The sequence below is a fragment of the Dasypus novemcinctus genome, chromosome X (genome assembly GCF_030445035.2).
Source record: "Dasypus novemcinctus isolate mDasNov1 chromosome X, mDasNov1.1.hap2, whole genome shotgun sequence".
In the NCBI taxonomy this organism is placed as follows: Eukaryota; Metazoa; Chordata; class Mammalia; order Cingulata; family Dasypodidae; genus Dasypus; species Dasypus novemcinctus.
Window position 1 is genome coordinate 82,879,219 of NC_080704.1, and position 22,927 is coordinate 82,902,145.

At 41.9% G+C, this 22,927-nt stretch overlaps 1 pseudogene; it reads left to right on the forward strand.

Moving 5' to 3' along the window:
• Positions 1 to 19,256: 19,256 nt before the first annotated feature.
• On the forward strand, positions 19,257 to 21,088 carry LOC101415461 (transcriptional coactivator YAP1-like; annotated as a pseudogene).
• The last annotated feature ends 1,839 nt before the right edge of the window (positions 21,089 to 22,927 follow it).

The window sequence follows — 22,927 nt, forward strand, 5'->3', positions numbered from 1 at the left end:
TATGGTCAGAGTCCAAATTTGGGGCTGCCCCATACATATGATGGTTGACACTGGGGCTCAACATTCTGTAATAACCAAGCCAGTTGGACCTCTATCAAAAAGACAAGCCACTATCGTAGGGGCAACTGGCAAAAGTGCCCAACGGCCCTTCCCTCAAGCCAGGACCTGCAACATTGGGGGAAAGGAGGTCACTCACGAATTCCTTTATTTCCAGAGTGCCCAGTCCCCCTCCTGGGTCAAGACCTGCTGTCTAAACTACAGGCTCAAATTACCTTTAATGCCACAGGGCAATCCACACTGACACTGGGGCCACAAGACCCTCCGAAGGTAGCACTAACTCTCCCTCTGCAGGAGGAATGGAGACTGTTTTGCCTCACCGAGACTGGCCAACCCGTGGCCATGCAGCTCCCCTTTGAAGATGTGCCTGAAGTATGGGCAGAGGGTAACCCAATGGAGATGGCACATGACATTCCTCCAATTATTATTGAAATAAAGCCTACGGCCAGTCCAGTAAGCATAAGGCAATATCCAATTCCACACGAAGCGAAAGAAAGGGTCCAGCTACATATTCAGAGATTGCAGACAGAGGGCATATTGAAGCTGTGCCAGTCTCCGTGGAACATCCCACTCTTCCCAGTTAAAAAAGCTGATGGAGATTCCCGCCCAGTCCAGGATTTACGAGCAGTTAATTCAGCAGTAATAACCCTTCATTCTGCGGTTTCTAATTCTTATACTCTTCTCAGCTTAATGCCCTCATCGGCAATCTACTTTTCATGCCTAGATCTTAAGGATGCCTTCTTCTGCATTCGGGTAGCACCCCAGAGCCAGCCGATTTTTGCCTTTACATGGGAAAATCCAAACTCAGGTGAAAAGCAGCAGCTGACGTGGACGCGATTGCCTCAGGGATTTAAAAATGCACCCACTATTTTTGGGCAAGCCCTGGCCAGTGAGCTCAAATCCTTTAAAGCAGAAAGCCATAACTGTTTTCTTCTCCAGTATGTAGAGGACCTCATTCTCAGAAGTTCCACCTATCAGGACTGTGCTGGTAGAACCTATGCTCTTTTAAAACATCTACAGCAAAAGGGCTATCGGGTGTCTCAGAGAAAAGCCCAAATCTGCCTACCTCAGGTCAAGTATCTAGGTTACAATATAACACAGGGGCACCGTGAATTGGGACTTGAAAGAAAGAAAGCGATCTGTAGTCTGCCTGAGCCCAACACTCGCCGGAAGCTGCGAGAGTTCCTTGGGGCAGCTGGATTCTGCCACAATTGGATCCCCAATTTTGAGGTCCTCACACGCCCTTTATATGAAGCCACAAAGGGGGGAGATCGTGATCCCCTGATCTGGGAAAGCCCACAGAAAAATGCTTTCACTGCTCTCAAACAAGCTCTAATGGAAGCACCGAGTCTCGGACTTCCAAACCTCAGTAAGCCGTTCTACCTCTATGTTCACAACCACCAAAGCACCGCAGTAGGAGTACTCACTCAATACCTCTGTTCCTGGCAAAGACCTGTAGTGTATCTATCCAAACAACTGGACACTGTAGCCCAGGGATGGCCCTCATGTTTGCAAGCTGTAGCAGTTGCAGTCATGCTTACAGTAGAAGCTATAAAATTAACTCTTGGGCAGCCTATTATTGTCCAGGTTCCACATGCAGTAATCACAATCTTAGAAGCCAAAGGAACACATTGGCTTACTAACAGCCGCCTGGTTAAATATCAAACCCTATTGTGTGAAAACCCATCCATCCAGCTGGAACTTGTAAAAACCCTAAATCCAGCCACCCTGCAACCCATGGAGCCAGGGGTTCCAGCCCATAACTGCCTGAAAACATTGCAAGAAGTATATTCCAGCCGGCCAGACATTCGAAACCAGCCATTGGCAAATCCTGACATGGAGTTCTTCACAGATGGGAGTAGCTTTATGCAGGGTAGCAATCGGCAAGCAGGATATGCTGTAGTAACATCTGAGACCACAGTAGAGATGCAGCGCCTCCCAAATAACACATCAGCACAGAAGCCTGAACTCATTGCCCTCACCCGAGCCTTGCAACTTGCAGCCGAAGCCAGAGTTAACATCTACACAGACTCCAAATATGCCTTTCTTACCCTGCATGCGCATGGAGCCTTATACAAACAAAAGGGACTCATTAACTCAGGAGGGAAGAGCATTAAATATGGCACACAGATTCTGGAGCTACTGGATGCAGTTTGGGAGCCTGTCAAGGTAGCTGTAATGCACTGTAAGGGACACCAGACAAGCCACAGCCCCATTGCCCAGGAAACTCGGAGGGCAGATGCTGAAGCAAAAAGAGTGGCGTGGGAGGGATCCCTATCTGAAAACCTGGCCGCCGCTCTCATTCCTCAACCTCTTAATTATCAGAACATCCAGTCTACACTGCCTGCTCTCACCCTGCAGCCTTTGAGTCACCGAGAGCCACAATATACTCAAGCTGAGAGAGAGTGGATACTCTCTGATGGTGGAACACAAGGAGAAAATGGATGGTAGACATTGCCTGATCACAGAATACTTGTGCCACAAATATTAGCAGCAACTGTAGTTCAAGACTACCATGAGAACACACACTTGGGAAAAACCCATCTTAAGGAAGTGTTAGAGGGAAGTGGACTTGGCCCAGTGGTTAGGGCATCCGTCTACCACATGGGAGGTCTGCGGTTCAAACCCCGGGCCTCCTTGACCCGTGTGGAGCTGGCCCACGTGCAGTGCTGATGCCTGCAAGGAGTGCCGTGCCATGCAGGGGTGTCCCCCGCCTAGGGGAGCCCCATGCACAAGGAGTGCACCCCATAAGGAGAGCCGCCCAGTGCCAAAGAAAGTGCAGCCTGCCCAGGAGTGAGGCAGCACACACGGAGAGCTGACATAACAAGATGATGCAACAAAAAGAAACAGATTCCCGGTACCACTGATAAGGATGGAAGCAGTCACAGAAGAACACACACCAAATGGACCCAGAGAGCAGACAACTGGGGCAGGGGGGGAGGGGAGAGAAATAAATAAAACATAAATAAATACAATCTTTAAAAAAAAAAAAGGAAGTGTTAGAAAGATTCTTCTACATCCCAAGACTAGTCACTATCACCCATGCTGTATGCCAATGGTGTGTGATATGTGCAAAGAATAACTCTCACCAGGGGCCCACAACAGCCCCAGGAGTCCAGAGAACTGGTAGTATGCCCCTTGAAGATCTAATAGTTGATTTCACTGAAATGCCATGATCTGGAGGCTATAAATACCTCCTAGTCCTTGTTTGCACGTTTTCTGGCTGGGTGGAAGCCTTTCCCACTTGACAGAAAAGGCTGAAGAAGTAGCCAAGGTTCTCCTCAGGGAAATCTTTCCTCGCTATGGGCTACCACTCTCAATTGGCTCTGACAATGGACCTGTCTTCGTCTCTGAAATCACTCAAAAGATTGCAAAAGCACTGCACATCCAATGGAAACTGCACACCGCTTACCATCCTCAGAGCTCAGGAAAGGTAGAGCGAATGAACCGAACAATAAAGACTTATATTGCCAAGATTTGCCAAGAAACTGGGCTAACATGGGTGCAGGTACTTCCAAGTGCTCTCCTACAAATTCGAGCCAGTCCAAGCCAAAAACTAAGCCTAACCCCTCATGAAATCCTCTTTAGGAAGCCTCGTCCCTTAATCAGAAATATAGAAGGGGATCTCAGAGAAAGAGGAAACTTATCAATAGTTCAGCAGATGATCAGCTTAGGAAAAACCCTACATATACCTGCATCACTGGGTCCAAGAAAGGGCCCCCATTAGCTTAAGCGCTCCGTACACCCGTACAAGTCAGGAGATGCAGTTTGGGTCAAGGACTGGAAGTCAGCTCCACTAACCCCTCGATGGTGAGGACCGTATCTTGTCATTTTATCCACCCCCACTGCAGTTAAAGTAGCTGAAATCACCCCATGGATACACTATAGCCGAGTCAAGCGAGCTGCCCCAGAGTCCTGGACCTGTATTCCGGACACCCACAGCCTGACCAAACTCATCTTGCGAAAAAGGGGAACGCCGAGCCCTGCTCCAGTCACACCCTGGAAGCTGACTGGTCCACGCACGGCCGAAGATTGAGGAGGGAACACCGGGCCCTGCTCCAGTCACACCCCGGAAGCTGACTGGTCCATGCACGGCTGAAGATTGAGGGCGGAACACCGAGCTCTGCTCCAATCACACCCTGGAAGCTGATTGGTCTATGCACAGCCGAAAATTAGGAATCCGGTTTTAATCCATTGCAATGCCCCTTCGGCTATTTTTCCTACTTCTAGCCCTAAACCTCCCCTGGTCCCAGGTCGACACCACAGAGTGTGAGCCATGTATTCAAAAGGGTGTACAGGGGCCCATGCCAACACCACATTAATATATCATAGTCATTACACCTGCAAGGGTCAGGTAACCACCTGTCAGTTTCAGGGAATCTCCTATAGTGTCTGTAACGCATCTGGCCAAATAACCTGCTATGACCCTAGACCCCCAACAGTCTCCCATAAATGGGAAATAAGAGCGCTTGATCAAAATGGGGATCTACTTTCCTCCACCCCAGTCACGAGGCAGAACCAACGAGTGTCCCTCCTATTTGATGCATGTCAGGTTATAGACTCCGGGATACCATGGAACACAGATTGTAGAGGGCTCAGCTGGGAGCAAACGTATACTCATAGCAATAAGTATATGTGTGCTCCAGAAATGAGAAGTGCAGCCCAAGGAGGGGGAGGGCTTTTGGTAAAATACATGGGTGCATACTACTGCCCCTACTGGTCTTGTGTGACCTGGGCCACCTGGAACACAGACATAGCTAAACAGACAGCTATCCTCACCAAGGGTATGGCCCCGGTTAACTGTCCACGTGGTCAATGTAACCCTTTAAACCTCATCATCCTTAAACCTGAATCCTGGCAGACTCAGAGAGTCCAAATGGGCCTCTGCATTGATGGTAAAGGAACAGACCCAGGAGCCTACATCTGGGTTGGGTATCAGGAATATCCACTCACAAGTAAAGCCCATTCTGTGTTCCACTCCTTTTATGAAGAAATGGAAAAGCCCTTTTCCATCCCACAAGCAGCAAGAAACCTCTTTATAAGCCTGGCTGAAGTGGTAGGGGCAGCCTTAAATGTCTCCTCATGCTACATATGTGGCGGTACTAATATGGGAGAGCAATGGCCCTGGGAAACCAGGGAATACAATTACAGCCAACCATATAATGCAACTGACCACGCAGCTGTCACCCGAGATAGTATGTGGCCCTTACAAAGTTCTGTCATAGGAAAATATTGTGCTTCAAGGGCCTGCCTAAGCTCCTCTTTAGCTGTTGGAAACCTAACATGTACAGGGAAAAAATTCCAAAATTATACCACAAATACAACAGAGCCTTGGGGAACATGGAACGAATCGGACCTCATTCTCATAAATCGTACTTTCCCAAATTAATCACAGTGTGGAACTCCACCGCAAAGGGCCCCTTTACCGCCCCAAATGGTTTGTACTGGATTTGTGGGAAGGTTGCATTCTGAGAACTGCCGTGAAACTGGTGTGGAACTTGTATGCTTGGTACAATAAAACCCTCCTTCTTCCTCATTCCCTTAACAGAAGGGAAAGAGCTAAGCCAGCCAGTATATCAAAACATAAGGGGAAAAAGGGCTGTCAATACCTGGAGAGGTGAAGAATGGCCCCCTGAGTGTATAATCCAATACTATGGGCCAGCAACTTGGGCAGAGAATGGCATGTGGGGTTATCGAACCCCTATCTATATGCTAAACCGAATCATCTGCCTACAAGCTGTGGTAGAAATAATAACTAATGAAACTGCCCATGCACTAAACTTACTAGCCCAAGAACAAACTAAATTCAGAAATGCTATCTATCAAAACTGTCTTGCCCTAGACTATCTCTTAGCAGCTGAAGGGTGAGTTTGTGGAAAATTCAATCTCTCTAACTGCTGCCTTGAATTAGATAACACTGGAAAGGTTATTGATGAAATTACAAGCAAAATAGTAAAAATTGCTCACGTCCCAGTGCAAACCTGGAATGGCTGGAATTTAAATAATCCCTTTGGAAGTGGGCAGTCAATAGTAGACAATTTCAAGCTTCTACTGGGAATAGTTGCCTTCATCATAGGAGCATGCACCATGCTTCCATGCCTCCTCCCCTTCATCATAAACAGAATGCATACCCTAATAAATGGTGTAGTAAAAAAGGCAAACAGCCGCCCATCTCATGGCTCCATATACATACCAGTCAGTCCAGAGGGACTCAGACAATAGTGATGCCGAAGCTGAATAACTTAAGCTTGGCCTCAAAGGGGGAATATGATATAGCCTGTGCATAAATTCAAAATTGTTTCCAAGAGTACCTAGTCCCCAAAATGGCCAAATAAGTAATATAGGCCCTACAGTCTTTGAATGCTCAGAAAGGATGTAAGACAAATGTGTATTCAAAGTTGCATCTGGATACGCTAATTCATGCTCACCGGAGATGTGGGGGATATGCTAATTCAAGCTCACCTGAAATATGGGGGTACTTTAATTCAAAACTTATCTGGTACTCAGACAAACACTTAACTAACAAGGAAAGTCATTTTCTTTCATAAAAGCACCATTTAACTCCCCACCCTTATATCTTTTCTGTATAAAAGGCAACCCAAAATTCTATTTGGGGCTCGGTTTTCATTAGGACAAGAGTCTGCCAAGCCCGGCCGGTCGAAATAAACCAACTTCCTTCTCGGTACTCTTGTGTCCTGGCCTTCGATACCACGCACACCCGATTTCTCTACAACAATACCAGGATAGGAGACAGTGATGTCCCAGCTCTTCTCTGGCCTGTAGGGGCAGAAGCTATTATGAAAAAAACAGGCAAAGGCAACGGGTGAGGTTAGGCTTGAAGTAACCATAAACAAAGGAAAGGTTAGTTTAGAATTTACACTTAAATAATAGTTTCAGGCTAAACTCACTCAGCTATAATTTCAGTTATTTTCTTTCCACTGTTTTATAGTATAAATGCACTTACAAATGATTTTAACTTAGTTACAGTTTTTTAATTTTTAAAAACCTCTTAATTTTATAACACCTTTAAACACTTTATTTGACTTATAACATACTAAATGAACTTAACCATTACTTTAATTTTCCTTTTAAGGTAAAAGAATAAATCTCTTGCAGTTAGTTTGAAATAAAAAGCTACTTTTCAGGATTTGATTTCTAGAACATAATGTTCTTTTAAAAGAGATAAGACCTTTTCTTCAAACACTGAGGAAATGATGAGGTTAAAGCACAAGAAGCTATTTTGATAAAACAGATTTTCTTCGTATACTGATCTTACTCAATTTTAATCATAAAATTTTCCTTCCGCAAACCTTCTACACTTTCAGTATTCATTCAGGTTTGGTCCCACACTCCACACTTTCCAATTATCAGTCATTTTATCTTAGGACAAAATCATCTTCTGTTTCCTTAACAATAAAAACACTTTTCATATATCCCACATACTAAGTTACCAGGCAAACTTCTTACAACATATAATTGCCATTAATACTAAACAAGCTTGTTAAAATAATGAACTTTTCTTCACTTTAAATACTTAGTAGCATGTAATACCAGAAACAGTTTTTTTGGAGGCAAGTTGGCAGGGGAGGCTAGCTGCCGAAGAAAAGTTTTCTTGTTATAAAATTACCTTTTATTATTATTATTATCAATTCAGTTTTTGTTTAATAATGACTTTCTGCAATTAGCCATTTAGATACCTTAATTTAAACAATGCTTTGTTAAACTTTTATAATTATTTATACCTTTAAGACAAATTTTACTTGCACAGAACACATTCTCTTACTTAAAGTTACTACAACACCTTCTAAGAACCTGGGCAGAATGCAAACCTATTTTGGCTTTGGCACCCTAGGGAGGGAACTTTACTGCATTTATTCTGATTCTGCTTTTCGCCCCCTTCATTCCCCCCCTTCAAGGCAGTCGGGTGCACAACAATCAAACAGGAATGCGGCTTATGAATAGAAGGTGTGGACTCACTGGAAAGGGGCAAGCCGCTCCCCACTTTCCAGCTTTCAACCAAAATGGGCAGACAGATCCTACTCAAATATGGCAACTCTCCCAGGGACCCAGCCACCCTGACTGGGGCAGCCCCAACAAATTGGGTGTGCGGCGCAGAAACAGATGACCTCCAAGCCCCGGCAAAGGGTCAGACCAGAGACAAGACAGCAGAGCATGCACAAACATCTAGACTCCACAAACATCCAGACTCCTCAGTTTTGCCCCATAATCATTTCACCCCCTTGCCAATGGCAAGGGAAAGTTCCACCTCAACAGAATTCTACTTTATATAACCGCACAACTCCAACACTAGCATTGAGCTGACACAGACAGAAGCACAAAGGTCACTAATCTGAACCACAAGTTCTATATATATTTTTTCAGCATGGCTGCCCCCACAGCCATCACAAACCTCAGAACACTTAACATTTGGTATAAAGTGAATTCATTCACTATTTAGCACCATAACAAAAGATTTCAGCTAGGCTTTTTCCACTGTTTAACTTTACACCCAGACCAAGCTCCACTAGAAAAGCCGATCCATTTTCCTGTAACCAAGTTTTTTTTTTTAATCCAGACCAATTTCCAGGATGTTAGGACTCAAACCTATAAACAACCCTTCCTATTAAAATCAAGCCTCCACTCCTGTAGTGGATGTGAGACCAGTACCAGCTTTTAACATGCAGTTAGACAAACCTAAAACACCAGGGCCTTTCCCCAGTTTTTCTACTTTTCCCAGGCCTAGAGAGAATGGCTTCCCCCCAATTTTCTGGGGCTACTAGGGTTCTCTCGGGAGGTGATCAGCCTCCCCTTCCAAGCAACTAAAGCTAGGGCTTTCCAGACTGTGCTCATCTGGGTAGTCTTACATTCTTCCATGTTCAGAGTTCTTTTTCGTTCCCAGAATCTTTCTCTTCAGACCTTCCATTGCCCTCGATTTTTGTTGGGAAGACACTGGTGGAGCCCACATCTTTTCTGGGTTAAATTTAATCCAGGGGCGCCCAGATTTGGGGTTCGCCTGAGTCCTCCTGCCTTCCTCAGGGATTTGGAAGGGGCAGCAAAATGCTACTGTCTCTGGCATTCATTTGCTGTCCCGGCGGAGTCACCAAAAATGTTGTAGAATTTGAGAGAGGTTCAATTATTTGTGTATAGAGAGGCCAGGACTCAGGAATGATTTTGAGAAGGATAAAGGGTTTATTGATGGCCGGCTGGACTCGGGAGCTTTCTGTTTCAATCCCAATCCCCGAACAAAATTTTTGAGTCCCTTTTATACAGAGAGGAAAGGCCAAATGGTCCTTTTGTTTCAGTTTTCCATACGCTTGAATTAGCATATATATCTTCCACATCTTAGGTAAGCTTTTAGCATGCACCTTAGGTATTCTAGGTAAGCTTTTAGCATATTTGCTTTGCATTTCCCCTGAATACTTAAAGTTCATAGACCTTGCATTGTTAAACTGTTTCTTGGGACTGGAGTCCTTGTCATGGAACTGCAGCCTTGTATCATCCCACACCCACAAGTCACAGATAGTTTAGGTTATCTCTGAAGAGACAAAGAGCCTCCCACCCATAGCCCACATCACCAGAATCTTTCTCTTCAGACCTTCCATTGCCCTCGATTTTTGTCAGGAGGATTCTGGTGGAGCCCACATCTTTTCCGGATTAAATTTAATCCAGGGGTGCCCAGATTTGGGGTTCACCCGAGTCCTACCGGCTTCCTCAGGGATTTGGAAGGGGCAGCAAAATGCTACCATCTCTGGCCTTCGTTTTCAGTCCCGGCAGAGTCACCAAAAATGTTGTAGAATTTGAGAGAGTTTCAATTATTTGCGTATAGAGAGGCCAGGACTCAGGAACGATTTTGAGAAGGAAAAATGGTTTATTGACGGTGACAGCTGGCAGGACTCGGGAGCTTTCTGTTTCAATCCTGAGCCTGGAACAAGATTTTTGAGTCCCTTTAATACAGAGAGGAAAGGCCAAATGGTCCTTTTGTTTCAGTTCTCAATAGGCTTGAATTAGCATATATATCTTCCACATCTTAGGTAAGCTTTTAGCATGGACCTCAGGCATTCTAGATAAGCTTTTAGCATACTTGGTTTGCATTTCCCTTGAATACTTAAGTTTATAGACCTTGCATTGTTAAACTATTTCCTGGGACTGGAGTCCTTGCCATGGTCACCAAGGGCAGGACTGCAGCCTTGTATCATCCCACACCCACAAGTCACAGATAGTTTAGGTTATCTCTGAAGAGACAAAGAGCCTCCCACCCATAGCCCACATCAATCTCTCCATGAGAGCAGGCCATAATGCCAATTGTGTTTAAGTTTTACTTACAGTATCCTGGTATCATGGCTCCACTTAGCATGTTCTTCACACAGTGAGCAAGTGGCAGCACCATTGATCCTAGAGAGAGTTTCCAATATTCTACTAGCCTGGTGCACAGGGCTCTCTGGGACTATGGAACAGTGCCAGTCTGGAGGCGATGTCCATTGTGCCCTTGGCTGTACCGAGTCATCATTGGCTGCTGCAGGAGCTTGAAACTGCAACAGAGTTTCCATTGACTTTAGGAGCAGAACCAGAGGCTGATATAGCAAATATTTTAATTGAGGTGTCAGTGACCAGCCTAGCCAATAACTCACATGGAGAGGCAAAATGCAATGTATACAAGGCCTAGTTTGAATGCACAATAGAGTTTGATAATGTTAAAGTTTATTCCTTGTTTATATATATATATTAAACAATTTAATGCAACACATCATATATCAAATGACTGTTTACTTACACAATTTTACCATGAAGATAACAGTAGGTACTTTACTTTAGTAATAGAGGAAAAAAATTATTTTTCATTGTTAAAATGAAAACAGAAGATTTCCAATAGAATCAAGATAACTTTTTATTATCATTTACTTAAATATGTACCTTGTGGTGGCCTTCAGACAGGTTTTATTATTATGAAGTTATTTTTTTACAACCAATACCAATCTAAATTTCAGTTAACAATGACTTTTAGAACTAGAACTCTTCAAACGTTTTTAATTTGGAAGATGTTTTACAAACGCTTTATAATTGACTGTGACCACATTGACTAGCCACCTCATGTTTAAATAAACTTATTAAATTACAATTACCAACCAAGGAAATTTACTCTATTTAAGAGAGCATATCTACAATTTTTCTTTTAGCCTAATTTCACCAATGTGAACTTATAATTTTATTACTCTAAAGATTTCATACATATAATGTTAATTTAGTTTATAAATTAACTATGGGGGATTACACTCAAGTTAAATAAACTTGAAACCATTATAGTTTATGCAAGGAATGTTCTCTTTTTCCCTTACAGGAAGCTAAAAGCTTCTTTTCTTTGTTTAAGTTATGAAAATGAATAATTTAAAAGCATACTGACTATCAGGTTTTAAAACACATTACACAATTACTTAATTTTTAAAATCATAATCCAAGAAAGATCTCTCCATAGTTTTTATGGACTATTTTAATTACTGAAATTTGTTAATAGAGCCACTAATTACCTTTATTTTGTTGGAAAGAAATCTTCTGGAAGAATATAAGGCTCACCAGATTGTGGAGAAGAAAAGAATTTATTCTCAATCTTGCAAGAAGGGGCACAGAGCCAGATATGGCTGGTGCCCCAAACAAAGAAAAATGACACAATTTATACCTTTAAGCCTAGCATGCAAGCTCTTCCTCTGTTTCTTTATAGATTGGATACTTTAGAAGTTACAGCTTATTTGAGAAGATCTAACTTTCCCGTGCAAAAGTTTGTGATTTAAGTGCTTTCTTTATTACATTCCAACCATTTTAGTTTTTACTTGCTCCCCTTTGTCAAATAAGGAATGGAATTTAGTGCTGAAATGGCACCGACCTAGCTCCTTCTTGGGCATCCTTCCACTGCCCATAGGACTGGCCTAAGCTGGTCTCCTCCGCTGCTGTCCAACCCGGGAGTGGGAGACTGAGGTAGCAGGCCACTAGGTTACACCAATCAATAATTTTTTCCCTTATGTGAAAATTAACCTAATCTTCGTTTTTTTTACATTTTATGGCTGACAAAAGGTTTAAACCGGGAAATTACAGGGTGAACTGATTCTTAATTCTCTAGCCTAGTAGATAGGTTTAATCTGCCACACCTAGTCTTGCCTTTAAAGCTCTTGCAAAGAGGAAGCTCTTCCCCAATTGTTCTATAATCAGATTTCTATATGACTTTTTCATCCTGCTTAGTTTAATTTGGGCTTTAAGAATATTTATTTACATATATAATGGCATATTTAATTTTTAACAATTTGAATAGAGCTCTTTTAAGAATTTTCATTTGTTAATTTGATATTATTATTCTGATGTATGAAGACATACACTGAGCAAATGGGCAGACACAAAGAGACACAGAAACACAACTCATTGATGTTACTTATAATTTGCATTATTTTATATACTGTTTAGCTTAATTTGGGGTCCAGAAATATATATTACATATATAACTGCATATTTAACCTCAACCATTTGAGCAAATAGGCAGACATGAATAGTTTGACACAAAAACATAACTTTAGTTACTTTAAACTTCTGATTTTTACAAAACAAGTGTGACTGCAAAACATTTCAAAGACTCCTGAAACTTTTCTTAATTTGCACTATGGCTGTGCAGTTTTACACTACGACCATGCAGTTTTACACAAGAATTTTCTTTCTTAATTAATGGACTGTAACCAAAATGTTCTCAATGCTTTAGCACCATTTTGTTTCAGAACTTTATATTTTACTTTGCATTTAGCAGAATTTTGGATAAGCAACAAGATTAATTTTATATATATTTACTGAGGCTCTTTGAAGCCTCAGGGAGACAGACTGGTTTCTCTCATGAATTGCCACTCTTAGGAACACTGACCCTCAGGGCAGGAGACTTCTCCTCCTCACCGCCCCCCCCTTTTTTTTTAATTTTGGAGATAATAAAACTCCAGTGGTCATTTAACCTTATTCCATCAGGCAACAATTTATTTAGTTTATACTTGAATTCATGAGAGAAAGGGTTACTAATACCAGGACAGGAGACAGTGATGTCCCTGCTTTTCTCTGGCCTGTAGGGGCAGACGCTATCATGAAAAAACCATAGGCAAAGGCAAGGGGTGAGGTTAGGCTTGAAGTAACCATAAACAAAGGAAAGGTTAGTTTAGAATTTACATTTAAATAATAGTTTCAGGCTACATTCACCCAGCTATAATTTCAGTTATTATCTTTCCACTATTTTATAATATAAATGCATTTATAAATGATTTTAACTCTTAGTTACAGTTTTTATTAATTTTTAAAAAACCTGTTAATTTTATAACACCTTTAAACACCTTTCATTTGACTTATAACATATTAAAAGAACTTAAACATTATTTTAATTTTTCTTTTAAGGTAAAAGAATAAATCTCTTGCAGTCAGTTTGAAATAAAAAGCTACTTCAGGATTTGATTTCTAGAACATAATGTTCTTTTAAAAGAGGTAAGACTCTTCTTCAAACACTGAGGAAATGATGAGGTTGAAGCACAAGAAGTTATTTTGATAAAACAGATTTTCTTTGTGTACTGATCTTACTCAATTTTAATCATAAAAATTTTCCTTCCACAAACCTTCTACACTTTCAGTATTCATTCAGGTTTTGTCCCACACTCTACTCTTTCCAATAATCAATCATTTTATCTTAGGACAAAATCATCTTCTGTTTCCTTAATAATAAAAACACATTCCATATATCCCACATACTAATTTACCAGGCAAACTTCTACTAAACAAGCTTGTTAAAATAATGAACTTTTCTTCACTTTAAATACTTAGTAGCATGTAATACCAGAAAGAGGTTTTTTGGAAGCAAGTTGGCAGGAAGGCTGGCTGCCGACAAATTCTTATTATAAAATTACTATTTATTTTTATTATTATCAATTCAGTTTTTGTTTAACAATGACTTTCTGCAATTAGCCATTTAAATACCTTAATTTAAACAATGTTTTGTTAAACTTTTATAATTATTTATACTTTTAAGACAAATTTTACCTTCACAGAACACATTCTCTTACTTAAAGTTACTACAACACCTTCTAAGAACCTGGGCAGAATGCAAACCTATTTTGGCTTTGACAACGTAGGGAGGGAACTTTAGTGCATTTATTTTGATTCTGCTTTTTCGCCCTCTTCACTTCCCCCTCTTCCAGGCAGTCGGGTGCACAACAATCAAATAGGAATGCAGCTTATGAATAGAAGGTGTGGACTCACTGGAAAGGGGCAAGCCGCTCCCCCCTTTCCAACTTTCAGGCGAAAATGGGCAGATAGAACCTACTCAAATTTGGTAACTCTCCAAGGGACCCAGCCACCCTACTGGGGCAGCCCCGACAAACTTGGGTGTGTGGTGCGGACACAGATGGCCTTCAATCCCCAGCAAAGGGGCAGACCAGAGACAAGACAGCAGAGCATGCACAAACATCTAGACTCCGCAAACATCCAGACTCCTCAGTTTTGCCCCATAATCATTTCACCCCCTTGCCAATGGCAAGGGAGGGTTCTAGCTCCACTGAATTCTACTTTACGTAATGACACAACTCCAACGCTAGCATTGAGCTGACACAGACAGAAGCACAAAGGTCACTAATCTGAACCACAAGTTCTATATATATATTTTTTTCAGCATGGCTACCCCCATAGCCATCACAAACCTTAGAACCCTTAACATTTGGTATGAAGCAAATTCATTCACAATTTAGCACCATAGCAAAATATTTCAGCTAGACTTTTTCCACTGTTTAATTTTACACCCAGATCAAGCTCCACTAGAAAAGCCGATCCATTTTCCTATAACCAAGTTTTTTTTTTTAATCCAGAACAATTTCCAGGATGTTAGGATTCGAACCTATAAACAGCTCTTTTTATTAAAATCAAGCCTCCACTCCTTTAGTGGATATAAGACCAGTACCAGATTCTAACATGCAGTTAGACAAACCCAAAACACCAGGGCTTTTTCCTGGTTTTTCTCCTTATTCCAGACCTAGAGAGAATGGCTTCTCCCCAATTTTCTGGGGCTACTAGGGTTCTCCGAGGAGGTGATCAGCCTCCCCTTCCTAGCAATTAAAGCTAGGGCTTTCCAGACTGTGCTCACCCGGGGAGTCTTACCTTCTTCCATGTTCGGAGTTCTTTTTCGTTCCCAGAATCTTTCTCTTCAGACCTTCCATTGCCCTCGATTTTTGTTGGGAAGATTCTGGTGGAGCCCACATCTTTTCTGGATTAAATTTAATCCAGGGGCACCCAGATTTGGGGTTCACCTGAGTCCTCCCAGCTTCCTTGGGGATTTGGAAGGGGCAGCAAAATGCTACCATCTCTGGCCTTCATTTGCTGTCCTGCCGTGGTCACCAAAAATGTTGTAGAATTGGAGAGAGGTTCAATTATTTGCGTATAGAGAGGCCAGGACTCAGGAATGATTTTGAGAAGGAAAAATGGTTTATTGACGGCCAGCTGGACTCGGGAGCTTTCAGTTTCAATCCTGAGCCCAGAACAAGATTTTTGAGTCCCTTTTATACAGAGAGGAAAGGCCAAATGGTCCTTTTGTTTCAGTTCTCAATAGGCTTGAATTAGCATATATATCTTCCACATCTTAGGTAAGCTTTTAGCATGGACCTCAGGCATTCTAGATAAGCTTTTAGCATATTTTGTTTGCAATTCCCCTGAATACTTAAACTTTATAGACCTTGCATTGTTAAACTGTTTCTGGGGACTGGAGTCCTTGCCATGGTCACCAAGGGCAGGACTGCAGCCTTGTATCATCCCACACCCACAAGTCACAGATAGTTTTGGTTATCTCTGAAGAGACAAAGAGCCTCCCACCCATAGCCTACATCAGTACCATATTGAATGCCTTCTCTTTTCCATCTTGATATATTTTCCTCTATTTTCCTTGTGGTTATCATGGCATTAAAATTTAGCATCCTAAATAAATAATAATCATATTTGCTTTGATACCAACATAACTTCAATAGCAGACACAGGTCCTTTTCCTATACTCCACCATGCCCCACCTTTTTGTGTACTTGTTACCAGCTATATCTTTGTATTTTGTATGTCCAAAACCATAGATTTATCATTACCTTTTATGCATTTGCGTTTCGGCACCTGTGGGAACTATGAAATGGAGTTACATGCACAAAAATACAATACAATAACCCCAGCATTTATAACTACCAAGCGATTATCTTTCCTGGATGTCTTTATTTCTTTACGCTGGGTTGAATCACTGTCTAGTGTCCTTTCCTTTCAGTCTGGACAACTCCCTTTAGCGTGACTTGTGGGTAAGGTCTACTGGTGATGAACTCCTTTGGCTTTTGTTTATCTGGCAATGTCTTAATCTCTCCCTTGTGTTTGAAAGACTGTCTCACTGGATATAAAATTCTACACTGGTGGTTGTTTTCTTTCAGCACTTTAACCACCTTCCTTCTTGCCTCCATGGATTCTGATGAGATAGCAGTACTCAATGTAATTAGGACTCCCTTGTGCATAGCACATTGTTTTTCTCTGGCAGTTTTCAGAACCCTCTCCTTGTCCTTTGCATTCAATATTGTGATTATTGTGTTTTGGGGTGTATTTTCCTTCAGGTTTATCCTATCTGATTTTCTTTGGGCTTTTGGGTTGTGGCTATTCATGTTGTTTTAGTTTACTAGGCTTCTGAAAGCAGTTACCATAAAATGGGCTGGATTTTAACAGTGGGAATTTATTAGCTTACCAGTTTACAGTTTCAAGGCTGAGAAAAAATGCCCAAACCAAGAGATCACCAGGCAATGCTTTCTCCCTGAAGACTGGCACTCCTCTGTCACATGGCAAGGCACCGGGCAGCATCTTCTGGTCTCTTTCTTCTCTTCTGGGTTTCATTGCTTTCAGCTTTTTCCTTTCATGGCTTTCTGTCTCTCTCTGTATTCATCCCCTTTATAAAGGACTCCAGTAATAAGAATAAGACCTACCCTGGGCCATGCCATAACTGAAGTATCTCATTCAAAAGGTCCTACTTACAGTAGTTGTACACTCACAGTAAGACTTAAGAACATGATTTTCTCAGGCATATACGGTTTCAAAGCACCACACATGTCTTTTGCTAACTTTGGGAAGTTCTCTGTCATTATTTCTTTGAATATTGTTTCTGCCCATTTCTCTTCTTCTCCTTCTTCTCCTTCTTCTCCTTCTTCTTCTCCTTCTCCTCCTCCTTCTTCTCTACCTCCTCCTCCTCCTTCTTCTTTCTTCTCCTTCTCCTTCTCCTTCTCCTTCTTCTTCAACTCCCATAAGGCATATACTGATATGTTTGATGGTTTCTCAGAAGTATTTTAGGCTATTTTTGCATTTTATAATTATGTTTTCCCTCTCCTCCTCATCCTGACTCATTTCAATTGTCTTGTCCTTGGGTTTGTTGATTCCTTCTTCTGCCAGCTCCAGTCTGCTCTTGAAACCCTCTAGGGAATGTTTCACTTCTGTCTGGTTTCCTTTTAAAATTTCTATCTCTTCAGTAAGATTCTCAAATACTCATTCATTGTTTTCCAATATCCTTTAGTTCTTTTTCTGTATTTTCCTTCACTTCCTTGAGCATTTTAAGATAATTTTTTAAAAGACTTTGTTTGGAATGCCCTCTTTCTGGTCTTCTTTATTGGTGGGTTTTTGTTTGTTTTAATCCTCTTTCTTTGAATGGGCCATCATTTTTTTGCTCTTTGTTTACGGTGTACTGTTTTGTTGTACACTATATGTTTTAATGTTTTAAGATGTTAACTCTGGGATTTATTCCCTGAGGTATTTGTTTCTTGATTTTGTACCCAGCTGGTGATAAGGCAGAAATTTTCTTGAGTTTCAGCCATACTATTAGGATAGTTTGCGTAAGGCAAACGCTCTGGGCAGGTTCTTCCCTGTCTTTTCTGGGCTTATGTCTTGGCCTGGGCTTATGCTTATTAGATGTTTTCAAGTCCCCCTGTTTATAGGATTTTGAATGTCCTCTCTAATTCCCATGAACCAGTCCTGCCTCTCCTAAGTGTTTAAATCAGGCAAGACTTTGCCCCAGACTGTCCACCTCTATGGTTTCTTAGACTCGTTTCAATGCTTAAGCTGCTTTCACCTGGAGGATGGTGGCAAAGGGAATAGGACTTTCCCAAGTCAGTCTTTGCCAGCTGAAAAAGGGCCAGTGACCCACAAAGTGGGCACAGACTGGCATCAAAGTGCCTTTGGGAAGGGATCAGGAAAGGCATCAAGAACTTCTTCCATGGCTCCCCAAAGCTGAGCTTTCTTGACCTCCCCAGCAAATGCAGCTTTCACCTAGCTGTCCCCCACAGCCTTGAGGAAGCATAGTATCTTTAATCTTCTCCTTTGTCTGGGGCAGGTTGGGAAATGGTCACTCTCAGAGCCAGGCCCTCAATGATCCTAAGACATAATCAAAAGCTGTGGTCAGTGATTGACTGTGCCCATCCCTGGTCTTGGGGAAGATGATTTTATGTCCCTTTCTGCCACCAGTGAGCTAGCCAGGGGCTGGATCATGTGGAGAGAGCAGTTTACTGGTCTTTACTGTAAATTACCAGTCTCTTCCTCCTGCTCTTCCCTGGATGCTGTACTATGTTCTACTCTTCTCCAGAACCTCAAAATAGTTGTTTCAGACAGTTCTTGCCAGTTTAATAGTTGCTCCAGTGGAACGACTGAATCCTGGAGCCTCCTTTTCTGCCATCTTTCCACAATGCTTCTACTATTTATATGGAAAGGGAAAGGAACCAGAATAGACAAAGTGATGTTGAAATGGAAAAACAAATTTGGTGTACTCCACTACCTGAAACCAAGTCTTACTTTACAACTTACTCAAGGTGCTGTGGTATTGGCATATTGATAGGTATGGAACAAAATAGCAAGTCCAGAAACAGACCAAAGCGTTTATGGTCAATTGATTTTTCAATAAAGGTACAAAGCAATTTTGGCGAGTAAAAGATCGTTTTATCCAGGTCCTTCTCAGCCTCTCCTGAAGCGCAGACACCAGACCAGTGGAGCTGCAGGCAGAGGCACCAGGGAGGGGGATGAAGGGCCATAACCCAACGCCCTCACCCTGAGAGTGAGGAGAGCGCCTTCCCTACCACCAGCGCCACCTGGCCTGCAGCTCTTGCCATTACTCCCTGGTCAGGAGGTGTGTGTCGGGTGAGCCAGAAGCTGTGGATCTCAGGCAGCAGCTGCTGCCTCAGCCAGCCCTCCAGGTCCAAGGACATACACTGACTCAGACCCCTCCCCCAGGGGCAGGGCCCGCAATCGGGGCCTGGGCAGTTGGCGCCCCCGGGGTCCCTGGCAATGCCACAGGCCTCTCCCACCGGGCACCCGATCATGCATGTCCGGGGGGCTGGGCCTCAGAGACCCATCTGGAGGGGCTCTTCAACACAGTCATGAACTTCAAGATAGCCAACATGCCCCAGGCTGTGTCCATGAGGCTCCAGAAACTGCCCCACTCCTTCTTCAAGCCGCTGGAGCCCAAATCCCACCCCCAACAGGCCAGTACCGATGCAGGCCCTGCAGAAGCCCTCATTCCCCCAGCATGTTCGAAATCATTCCTCTCCAGCTTCCCTGCAGTTGAGAATAGTTTCTCCTGGGACACTGACTCCAACCAGAGTAGTCTCTGGCCCAGCAGCTGCAGCTACTGCTCAACATCTTCTTCTTCTTTGTTTTTTTGTTTTTGTTTTTGTTTTTGAGTCAATATCTTTATTCCCAGCCCTTCCAGTGAGGTTGTTTCATATATTTGTACTACACTTAGATTCCTTTGGTCACATTCTGCACTTCATCATAGGATCCCTCAGTCTCCTAAATGATTTTTGAAGTTTGCATACATACATACATGAAGTATGCATACATACGTGTCATCTGATATTCAACACTCACCTTAACCCTCCCCCTCGCACACACACTATCCTGAACCTCTGGTAACTGCTTATCTGCTTACTGTCTCTAAAGTTTTGCCTTTTCCAGAATGTTTGACAGTCCTCTTTTGAGATACCTAATGATGTACTTCTGCCAGCAGGCTGAGAGAAGTTAAAGACATCTTCTGGTCAGAGCTACTTCTTAAATCACATTGACCAGACTACAACATGCCAGGACCCCAGGAAGGTCATACTCTCTCAGTTAAATGTTCAAGCACCCACCAGTCCATCAGTGCAGCAAAAAAATGATGAACTCAGCCTCTGGTCCTCTTCCTGATGGAAGGGAACAAGCCATGACTCAGGCTGGAGAAATTTACTATATAAGCCAAGAGAACAAGACCACCTCTTGGCTAGACCCAAGGCTTGACCCTCATTTGGGTAAAGTCATGAACCAGAGAATCAGTCAGAGTGGTCCAGTGAAAACAGCCACCTCTCCTGGCTCCCCAGAGCCCACAGGGAGGAGTCATGGGTGACGGCATCTCCAAACAGCAGCAACAAATGAGACTTCAGCAACTGCAGATGGAGAGAAACTGCTTCGGCAGTTGAGGCCACAGGCAAATGTGGAATATCAATCCTACACAGCAAATTCTCCAGAGCTTCAGGAATTAGCTCTCTGTAACCAGTTACCAATACTGAATCAGGATGGAGGGACTCAAAATCCAGTATCATCTCCAGGAATGTCTCAAGAACTGAGAACAATGATGACCAATAGCTCAAATCCCTTTCTTAACAGTGGCACCTATCACTCTCTAGATTAGAGTACATACAGTAGACTAAGCATGAGCAGCTACAGTGCCCTTAGAACCCCAAATGACTTCCTGAATAGTGTTGATGAAATGGATACAGGTGAAACTATCAACCAAAACATTCTGCCCTCACAGCAAAATGGTTTCCCAGGCTACCTTGAAGGCATTCCTAGAACAAATGTGGACCTTGGAACACTCGAAGGAGATGGCATGAACATAGAAGGAGAGGAGCTGATGCCAGGTCTGCAGGAAGCTTTGAGTTTTGACTTCATTAATGATATGGAATTTTTTTTGGATTCCACCAGCCTGGATAAAGAAAGCTTTCTTACCTGCTTATAGAGCCCTCAGGTAGACTGAATTCTAAATCTATGAAGGACCTAAGTGTGTGTGTGTGTGTGTGTGTGTGTGTGTGTGTGTCCACAACAACCTTTTTTGTTTCTTTTGCTGTTGTAACTACTACCCATTTTGCGGATTGTGGGAAATGAGCCTGTTTGGGAGATGGATGCCATTCCTTTTGCCCAGTTAGATGTTTGCCAATCATTTTAACTAGATAGACTTGGAGGTCAAATGCTTCATGCCGCAGCATTTAGTTTGTTCAGGCAGTTGTTTCTTCAACTGCTTTTGGCCAGTGGGAAAAAGAAAACTGATTTACTAGTCTGACAAGCCAAAATGTTGCTTCTGATATTAAGTACTTAATGCTGATTTGAAAAGACAGTTGAAACTAAAGCTGAAGACTGTTACACTTTCGGTGTTTTATTTCCCTCCTACCAATGGTCACATAGTGACCTAGGTTTTATTTTAGGTGCTTTTAAGGCATGAGACAATTTCCATAGAAATATATTCATTATTGCCACATACTCTAATATAGGTTTTGTGTCTTTTGTTTTGTTTCTTGGTGTTGGCTTGCTTTTGTTAGAACCTAGGCAAACTACCATATTAATGAATTTCTTAGTGTTGTAGCTTGGGATGGCTATTATAGTTCCTTTGGTGAAATCTACATTTCCAGGTTTTTTACTATCTTATTTAAATCTTGATTATCTGCTCTCTTTGCATAAAAACCCCCAAACTTAGAATGTTTTTGATAGTGTGATAGCAGACTATTTCATTTGTTTTAGGTTCTTCTACTTTTTAATTTATTTTAAAATGGTAGCTTTGAATGCATGCATTGAGGATATGTGACTAGTAGTTTCTTTTTCACAGATAGTTAAATCTGGTTGGGGCAGTTTGCAAGTGTTTGAGGTAGGGTAGTGTTCTAGAAAAGGCTATTATTATGGATAGTGTCTAGAGGAGTTCCTGATACCTTCTTCCGCACACAACAGATATTATCTGGTGAATTTGAAAAGAGCAAATACAAAATGGCTTTATTTTTCCTTTATTACTCCCTTGGGCTAAGTTCAAGTCTTGATGGAAGGTGCTGAGTAGGCTCATAATGTGCATGAAAGAAGTAAGCTTTATAGAGTGGTTTACCTTCATTCAGTTTTGGAGGTTTACTTTCAAAGTAAATTTTAGCTTTGGAAATACATTCTACTGTTTTAGTTCTTGTTTCTAATGAACATATTAAAGACTAGATTTAAAAAGTGCCTACAAAGTTTTTCTTTCTTACAAGACTTGCTCCTGCTTCTATATGCTGAGAATTGACCCTGGACAGTGTATAAAATACTGTAAGGTCCTGAGTTGGCCAGCAAAGTGACCAGATTAATAATTGTATATTGGTAGTTGAATTTATAGCAAATACATAGGAAGAATCATGATTATACTTTTATTTTTACAGGAGGAGATATAATTAGAGTATGTGTATACAGGAGTAATAATGGTTTCCAAAGAGTTGTTTTTTAATTTTTATTTTTAAATACTTTTTTAATTTTTAAAAAATACTTCAGATTACATAAATGTTACATTAAAAAATAGAGCATTCCCATATGCCCCACTGCCTACCCCTTCCACACTTTCCCACATTAACAACATCCTTCATTAGTGTGGTGCATTAGTTATAATTGCTAAGCACATATTGGAGCATTGCCACTAAGCATAGATTGTAGTTTACATTGTAGTTTACACTCTGTCCCACAGAATTTGGAAAGTTGCCACAAAATATATAATGGCTTGTATCCATCATTGCAACATCATTCAGGATACTTCCAATGTCCTGAAAATGCCCCCATATTACACCTGTTTCTC